We start from the raw sequence: 7704 nt of genomic DNA on the forward strand, positions 1-7704 counted from the left end.
CAAAGCAAAATAAAAATTAGTTTTTATTTGATTTTATAAAATCTTAATGCTGAGAACATGTAATATGAGGTCTATGTCCTTAGGAAATATTCAAGTGTCTAATGCATCATTGTTGGCTATTGGTGTAATACTGTACTTGGAACTCTTGGTTCTATTCATATTGCCTAATTGGAACTTTGGCTGATCAATTCACATTAATACTCCTCATTTCTCTTCCTCCTTCGGCTTTGCCAAGCATGGTTTTTCTCTTTGATGATATGGACTGCATTGTTTTAAATATTATTTTAATTTCATTGTAGAACCATACAATATTTGTCTTTCTGTTACTGGTTTATCTCCAGGATTCTTTTTCTTTCAGGCTAGAATTTTAATCACCTTTGGTGAGACATACACCTTCCCCTTATCCTTCCCCGATGATGTAAAAAACAGTATTGTTACTGTTTTGTTAATCTCTCTTTTGTTACAAAAATTTTCTACCAAGGACCTTTGAAGGCTAGAAGAAAATTATTTTTTTTGCATAGTAATAAATGTATTTGTTTATCTTTAAATTTTGTTTTATAGCCTGATTGAGGGACCTCTTCCTCCTCTCTTCTCAGTCCCACCCTCATACCCCTTCCCCACCCTCTCATCCTCATCCTCAGAGGAGAGCCCCCCCACCCAGTGGGTACCAACTCACTTTGGAACACCAAGACACAGCTGGACTAGGCACATCCTCTCCCACTGTGACCAGGGAAGGCAGCCCAGTTATTATTTCCCTTATTCTTAAGATTCATCTGAGTGTTCCACATTGCAAAATTTCCTATTTTGCAAAGCTAAACAGCATTCTATTGTAAGCATTGATGATATTTTTTCATTTTCTAGCTCTTGGTGAATAATACAAATAATTCACAGCTAAATGTTTAATAATCAGCTATTATATGGTAATCATCATATCTACCAGACAATGATGATTATCAATATCTGAAAATAAAAATTAAATACAAAATTATTTATTAAAATCTAATAGTGAGAATTTCTCACATTAAACTCATTTCAGCCTATCCCATCTGACAACTTTCCTGTGTCTTTTTTTCCACTCAGAGGAACACATTTTGTGCATTATTCATGAGCAAAATCTAGTACCAATTTGGCTTCTTTGATTTTTTTCCCCCTTTGGAATATATCCCTTTGTTTACTTTAAGAGATTTATCTAGAGCTCACTCTTAAGGTCATAGATTGCTCAATGCTATTAAACGTCTGAGTTTGCAAACCCATAAAACACAGCAAAACAAAACAGTACAAAGGCCTTTCAGGAAATGCAAGCTAGGTGGTCATTTTGGAAACACAGTTTCATACAGTCATGGGGGATCTTGTGATAACAATGGTCTCACACTTGCTCTGCTATTCCCGTCTTAAAATTCTAATAATTGTCCAACAGAGGCCTTTGTCGTCGTATTTAATTAACCCAGAAACTTGTAGAAGCTTCACTGTGTGGTATTTTTCACAAAGGCAGAGAAAACCCACTTTTCCACGGATTGCATTCCTAGGTTAGAAGCTCAAGTGAAATTCATGCTCATGACCCTGTAAATATGGTACAGAATTAATCTATACATATAATGTATATCTCTACTAACACACACACACACACACACACACACACACACACACACACACTAAGCAGCAAGGAAAATTAATGATCCACGGCTGCAGTTTGTAGCCAATGAGTCTCACAAATGGAATACTAAAGAAGAAAGTGAAGCATCTAAATGATGCTGATGAGAAAAATTCCCTTATAAATAAGCAACAGTGATTTGGGGAGTTACTGAGGATGGGCATGACAGAGGCTTCTAAGATTTGGTTTATATTAATTCTTGATCCAGATAAAAGTTAAAGGTATTTAAGTTTGTCAAACTCAACAGGCATGTTTTATGGTCTTATTTTAGTTTAATTTACTGTGATGGCTAATATTATTTTAAGCTGGCCATCCCTGGGAAGAGGGAGCCTGAAGAGAGGAATTGCCTCCATCAGACTGACCTGTGGGCACATCTCTGGGGCGTTTTCCTGACCAGCCCACTGTGGGTGGTACCATGCTTAGGCAGTTGGGCCTGGGCCTTATAAGAAACCTGCCTATGAGCCTGGGAGCAGGTTAGTAAGGAGAATTCTTCTGCGTGAAGTTTTCTATGTCAAGCTTTTTCCTTGAGATCTGGCTTTGCCTTCACTTGATGGTGTATTCTAACCTCTAAGGTAAAATAATCCCTTTCCTTTACAGGTTGCTTTTGGGGATGGTATTCATCACTGAATAGAAAGCAAGCTAGGACACTTAGGTATATAAAAAAATTAAAGAAATACACAGTGTGACATTGTTTCTAAGAGAAGTGAGAGAGGATATGTTGGGAGAAGCCTGAGCAGTCTCATAAGTAGGTAAATAACTGCGCTGTTGTTTCCCCTTCCTCTCCAAGCTTCTCTGTTGTTTTCTTCCAATTGTCTCTCTTTTGTATCTATCTGATAAACCAGTCACCTGCTGTTTGGAAAACTGAATGTTTATAACAATAGAAGCATGTTCAGGACACAATGTAAAAGAAAAATACTAATAAGGAATATATATATATATATATATATATATATATATATACATATATATGTACGTATGTATATACACATATATACACACATATATTTCCCCCCCCCCATGGGAACCAAGGTGTAGAATAAGGCTACCCCCTTAGTGGAGTCTGGAATATGGGAATACAAAGGCAGACTAAATTGCTTGTCATCCTTTTTTGAAATGTAGTTTTATGTGCTGTGTTTAATTATTCTTAATATTTATTTTTATAATACACATCTCCTTATAAAATACAGCTTCAAAGGCATTATACTTCTTGAGTCGGAAGGCATGCAGACAGGGATGTGTTCAGACTCATATTTAATTATAACATTTAAGGAGAGGATTCTGAAAGCTCAGCTTGTTTTCAATTTCCACTGCTGAACCAGTGACAGTGGCTGGAAGAGGGTCAGACAGCAGTGACACCTTTATAACGAGCTCATTCTGCCATTCTAAAAGCTTTTCCTAATGCTTAATGAAGGCCTGCATGCAGACATCCATGGTCTGGGCTTTTATCTTAGTCCAGTGTCCTAAGGTTTACAGTGCAAAGAAATCTTGGCTAACTAGTCACTGAAAGATAAAAGTAAACAAACAAAACCAGAAAGTACAAAGATCTCACAAAATCTTCACTTATAAGATGCTTGACATTTTAAATAAATGGATAAAAGGTTAAATTACAAAAACCAGTTCCGTGACATTTAATGATCTGTTTTGTACTCTAGTACACACCTGTGTCAGTACACCCAAGAGTCAAACCAGAATGCAACAGGCTGGATGAGTTTTGAGCAACGGAAATTTATTTCCTGTCATTCTGCATGCTGGGAATCTCAGGACTGAGGTGCAGACAAAATTGCCGAACTCGTGAATTGTAGACTGCTGCATCCAGCTAGATCTGTTCACGGAAGAAGGGCCAGGGAAGATCTCTAGCGGTACCAACCCACCCCTATGCCACTCCTCTCCCCTACGCGGCTCTCCCATCCCCCACCACATTTAACCTTATTTTTTCCATTTTCTTTTATCTTTATACCACAGGTGTTTTACACCACCCGCTTCCCTTGAAATCCCTGTGCACACTCAGACGCAGATCCAAAGACTTGAAGCGGCTGTTCGTACCCATGAGAACACAAAGCGTTTGTCTTCCTGTGCCTGGGTACCATATGATTCTCTGGGAGAAAGTAAGGCTTCTCATTGGGTGATGAAAAATGAGGGCCAATGATGCAAATGGGTATAAAAGAAGCAACTGAAGCTTGTGTTGACCAATGCTTAGAGCTGTTGGCAGAGTTCAAATGGAATAAACAAAGACTAATACTCCAGGGAATAAGTGGAAGGAACCATTACCTTTCTGATCGTTTAAAAATGCTGGATGCTAAAATTGGTGCTGTGAAATGTCTTTAGCTTGACACGAGTGCATAAACAACAATGATGAAGTCCAAATGCTGTCAGAATGAGAGGCTTCTCCAGGGGAGATCATGCTTGCAAACGTTTGAAAAATTCAGAAGGGAATAGATAAGAAGAGAATAAGGCTTTGTTTTCATTGTTCACTATGACGATATTATACAGAAAACATGAGATGTGAAAAATTCTCCTTTTAAAATGTATTGTGTTTGTGTACGTGTATGCACCTGCCACAGTACATGTACCTATGTGGAGTTTAAAGGAAACGCTGTCGGGAGTTGCTTCTCTTCTTTCATCAAGTAGATCCTGACAATCAAACTCAGGTCATTGGCCTTTGCAAGAAGTACCTTAAACTACCAAGCCATCTTGCCATCTCTCTCTTTAGTAGGCTATCGTCACGTCTCTTATGTGCAAGGGCCTATAGATATTTCAATGTGGGGTACAGAAATTGAGAGCTATTAGTTCAAGAATTCAAGTTTTCATCAAAGTAAATCATTTTTTTTTTTGAAGTATGCTTTCCTAGATCAATAGTCAAATTATCCTTCTATGACTGCAAATTCCTGGCTTGAGAACTGTGAAGGTTTCCTTTAATATTCGTGTGTTTAATCTATTCATTGTAGATGTAGAGGCCAGTCTTTAACAAACATAAGTACGTGATTTGAGGCAGCATGTTCTTGAGGATGTGCTCTTCCTGAAGCTTAACTATTCTGTTAGCATTGACTAAAGGTATCGACTTTATGACAGCTTCACATGTATGCATAGATAATACTTTGGTCACATTGTAGTCTCCATTACTCTCTTGTTTCCTTGGACATCTCCCTTCAGTTTCTTTTTTTCTTTCCTAATTGTCCCCTTTAAAACAATCTAGATTCCACATATGGGAAAAAGAATGTCATATTTGTTTTTGTAACTCTGACTTATTTTGTGTAACACAATGATTTACAGATCTAATTCATTTTCCTCCAGGTAACATGATTCCATTCTTCTTTATGACAAGTAATATCTAGTGCACATTACACCTTGTTTTCTTCTCAGTCATTCTTTGATTGGCATCTGGGCTGAATCCATGGCCTGGATGTGGTGGAGAGTACTGCATTAAATAAGTGTACAGTTTTTCCAGTGTTGGACCCACAGGAAAGACTACTATTATTACTACATACTATTGTAAATAATCCCTTGCCTTTTAAGGATATTGTAAGCAGCCTAAATAAAACTTACCAGATCATCAAAAATAAATGAACAAAGACGTGGAAAAAGCGAGTGACCCAGAGAGATGGGGAGGAGGGCAGGATGGGTAATGGGGATGAGTTCAAAATAAATTATGTACTTGTTTGAAAATGCCATAGTGAAACCTATTATTATGAATAATTAATATATATCAATAAAAATAAACAGGAATAAATAGATATGCAAGTACCTGTATTTTGACTTTTTTCTTTTTATTAGTCTTTAAGATGTCTATACATGTTTTGATCATATTTACTACCCTAATTATTTTAAGACCCACAATCCCATCCCTATCCGCCCCCCTTACATCCTTCTTTTCCCCCCCTTTTTAACCTGTAAAGACCACTTTGTGCTGCACAAATATCCTTGGGTTCATGATCGTCCACCAAAGCATGGTTGACTTATGGGGACTACACTTGGAGGAACAACTTTCTCCTCTCCTCCCAGCCAATCAGTTACCAATAGCTCAATGGCTAGGGATAGAATTTTATTCCCAACTCATACCTAAAAAAATTATTTTATTTTTGACACCCTGACTGGAGTGAATTGGAATCTCAGTGTCGTTTCTGATTTGCTGAGATTGCTTCCACATGCTCATTAGCCACTTGTATTTCTTTAAAGACGTTTAGCTGCAGTTTGTATATTTTTTTATTGAATGGATCATTTGTCCTGTGGATGTTTGATTCTTTTAGTTGTTTAGATATATTCTGTATCTTAATCTGCTATAGCTGAATAGCTTGTCCTAGTCTGTAGGCTTCACTCAGGTGGTTGTATCTTTTGCTGTGCAGGTTTGGAATATGCTGCAACACTCTTTGCCAAATATTTCCCTAGTTATTAGAACTTTACGGAGAGCCTAGTTGCCTGTGTTTTGTCTCCTAGTAGTATTCTTGTCTCATGCCTTAAATAAATACCTTTAATCAATTTAAAATGATGATTACATAGCTGAGAGACATGGATCTAGTTTTCTTTTGGGTTACAAGTATACTTTGTATATTTACAAATTAGAAAGAGTTAAAATTTATAGTTTCATGTTTATCTACTCATTGTGTAGACTTACTGTGCTGGCTAGTTTTTTTTTTTTTTTTCCAACTTGATATAATCTAAAGTCATCTGAGAGGAGGGCACGTCAATTGAGAGAAGGCCTATGTAAGATCCGGCTGTAGGCAAGTTTACAGGGTGTTTTCCTAATTAGTTATTGATTCCAGAAGGCCCAGCCACTGTGGTTGCTGCCATTCCTGGATTGTAGGTTTTGGGTTCTCTAAGAAAGCAGGCTGAGCAATTCGGAAGGACCAAGGCACTAAGCAGCATCCCTCCATGGCCTTTACATCAGTTCTCTTCTCCAGGTTCCTACCCTATTTAGTTCCTGTCCTCACTTCCTTCAATGATGGACAATGACGTGGACATGTAAGGCAAATAAACTCTTTCCTCCCCAACTTGCTTTTGGTCATGGTGTTTCATTAGTGCAACAGAAACCCTAAATAAGGCAGTTACATGTTTTACTGTAGTGGAGTACTTAAGAGTTGATTTGTTCACCACAAGTCTGAATGTAAAACAGTAATTTTAGACTATTTCAGAAACTTCTATATTCATCTATTAAACAGCTACTCTTCATACTTAAATTATTTAGTTGTGGCTACTTTGCTTCAGCCTGAAAACTTTCAGAGTTCTTTGTCTGCTACATCAGTGATGGAACACTGGACTCTAACATGTAAGTTGGAGATAAGGAATTATATACACCACACACACACATACAGAGACACACACATCTTTTACTTTGGTGTGTCCTGTCCTTTAAGTGGGAAGTGCTTACTAAGTATTTAGTAAATATTGCTGTAAGCAGTTCTGAGTTTGGGGAATGTATTATTAAGTAGAAATGCTGGGAAATCTTTCATAGATTAATTGGATCATTAAAGCATGATTTAAAGAAGTGCTTCATGGGAAACATGTTACTCTATGGAATGTTAAGTTTGAATAATGGAAGTAGAATACCTGCCTATGTCATGACTTGATTATTTTCAGCTGAGTTCCTTTGATTGGGGACTAATTTCACTGGTATAAATCCCCAAGTGAGTATTGTTGTAATAGGTCATATGAACTGGAGATATGCATACCCAGTCTCTATTTCCTTTGGAAGACATTCTGGAAGAAAATGATTTCCTATTTTTTATTACTAGTTAGCTGCAGACTGATGTTAAGCAATACACTGATTCCACACATTTTCCTAAGTTGTCTGGGTAAGAGGACTAGGAACATACACACTATGGACATACAATCCAATTTTGTCATAGCTTGATTTTTAATTGCAAATTTTATATTAACTGTATATTTAAAGAAACAACACCAGAAAGATTTTTGAGAGAGGACATGTTGTCTCCATTGAATTCATTCAAAATTGCATAAGAACCAAATCCTTAAACATAAAATCCAGTGTTTGTGTTGGGAATAATGAAGTCCCTCTGTTTTTTTTTTTTTTTTTCAATGAAAACGGAAATGGCTGCAAT

General features: G+C 37.1%; 1 long non-coding RNA gene across 1 annotated transcript; it reads left to right on the forward strand.

Annotated features, from left to right (window-relative positions):
• Nucleotides 1-2083: 2083 nt before the first annotated feature.
• Nucleotides 2084-5398, forward strand: LOC143444080 (uncharacterized). Its single transcript, XR_013113624.1, has 3 exons — nt 2084-2223; nt 3304-3510; nt 3614-5398. It is a non-coding gene; the product is annotated as an uncharacterized LOC143444080 (long non-coding RNA).
• The last annotated feature ends 2306 nt before the right edge of the window (nt 5399-7704 follow it).

This window comes from Arvicanthis niloticus, chromosome 12 (genome assembly GCF_011762505.2).
Source record: "Arvicanthis niloticus isolate mArvNil1 chromosome 12, mArvNil1.pat.X, whole genome shotgun sequence".
Classification (NCBI taxonomy): Eukaryota; Metazoa; Chordata; class Mammalia; order Rodentia; family Muridae; genus Arvicanthis; species Arvicanthis niloticus.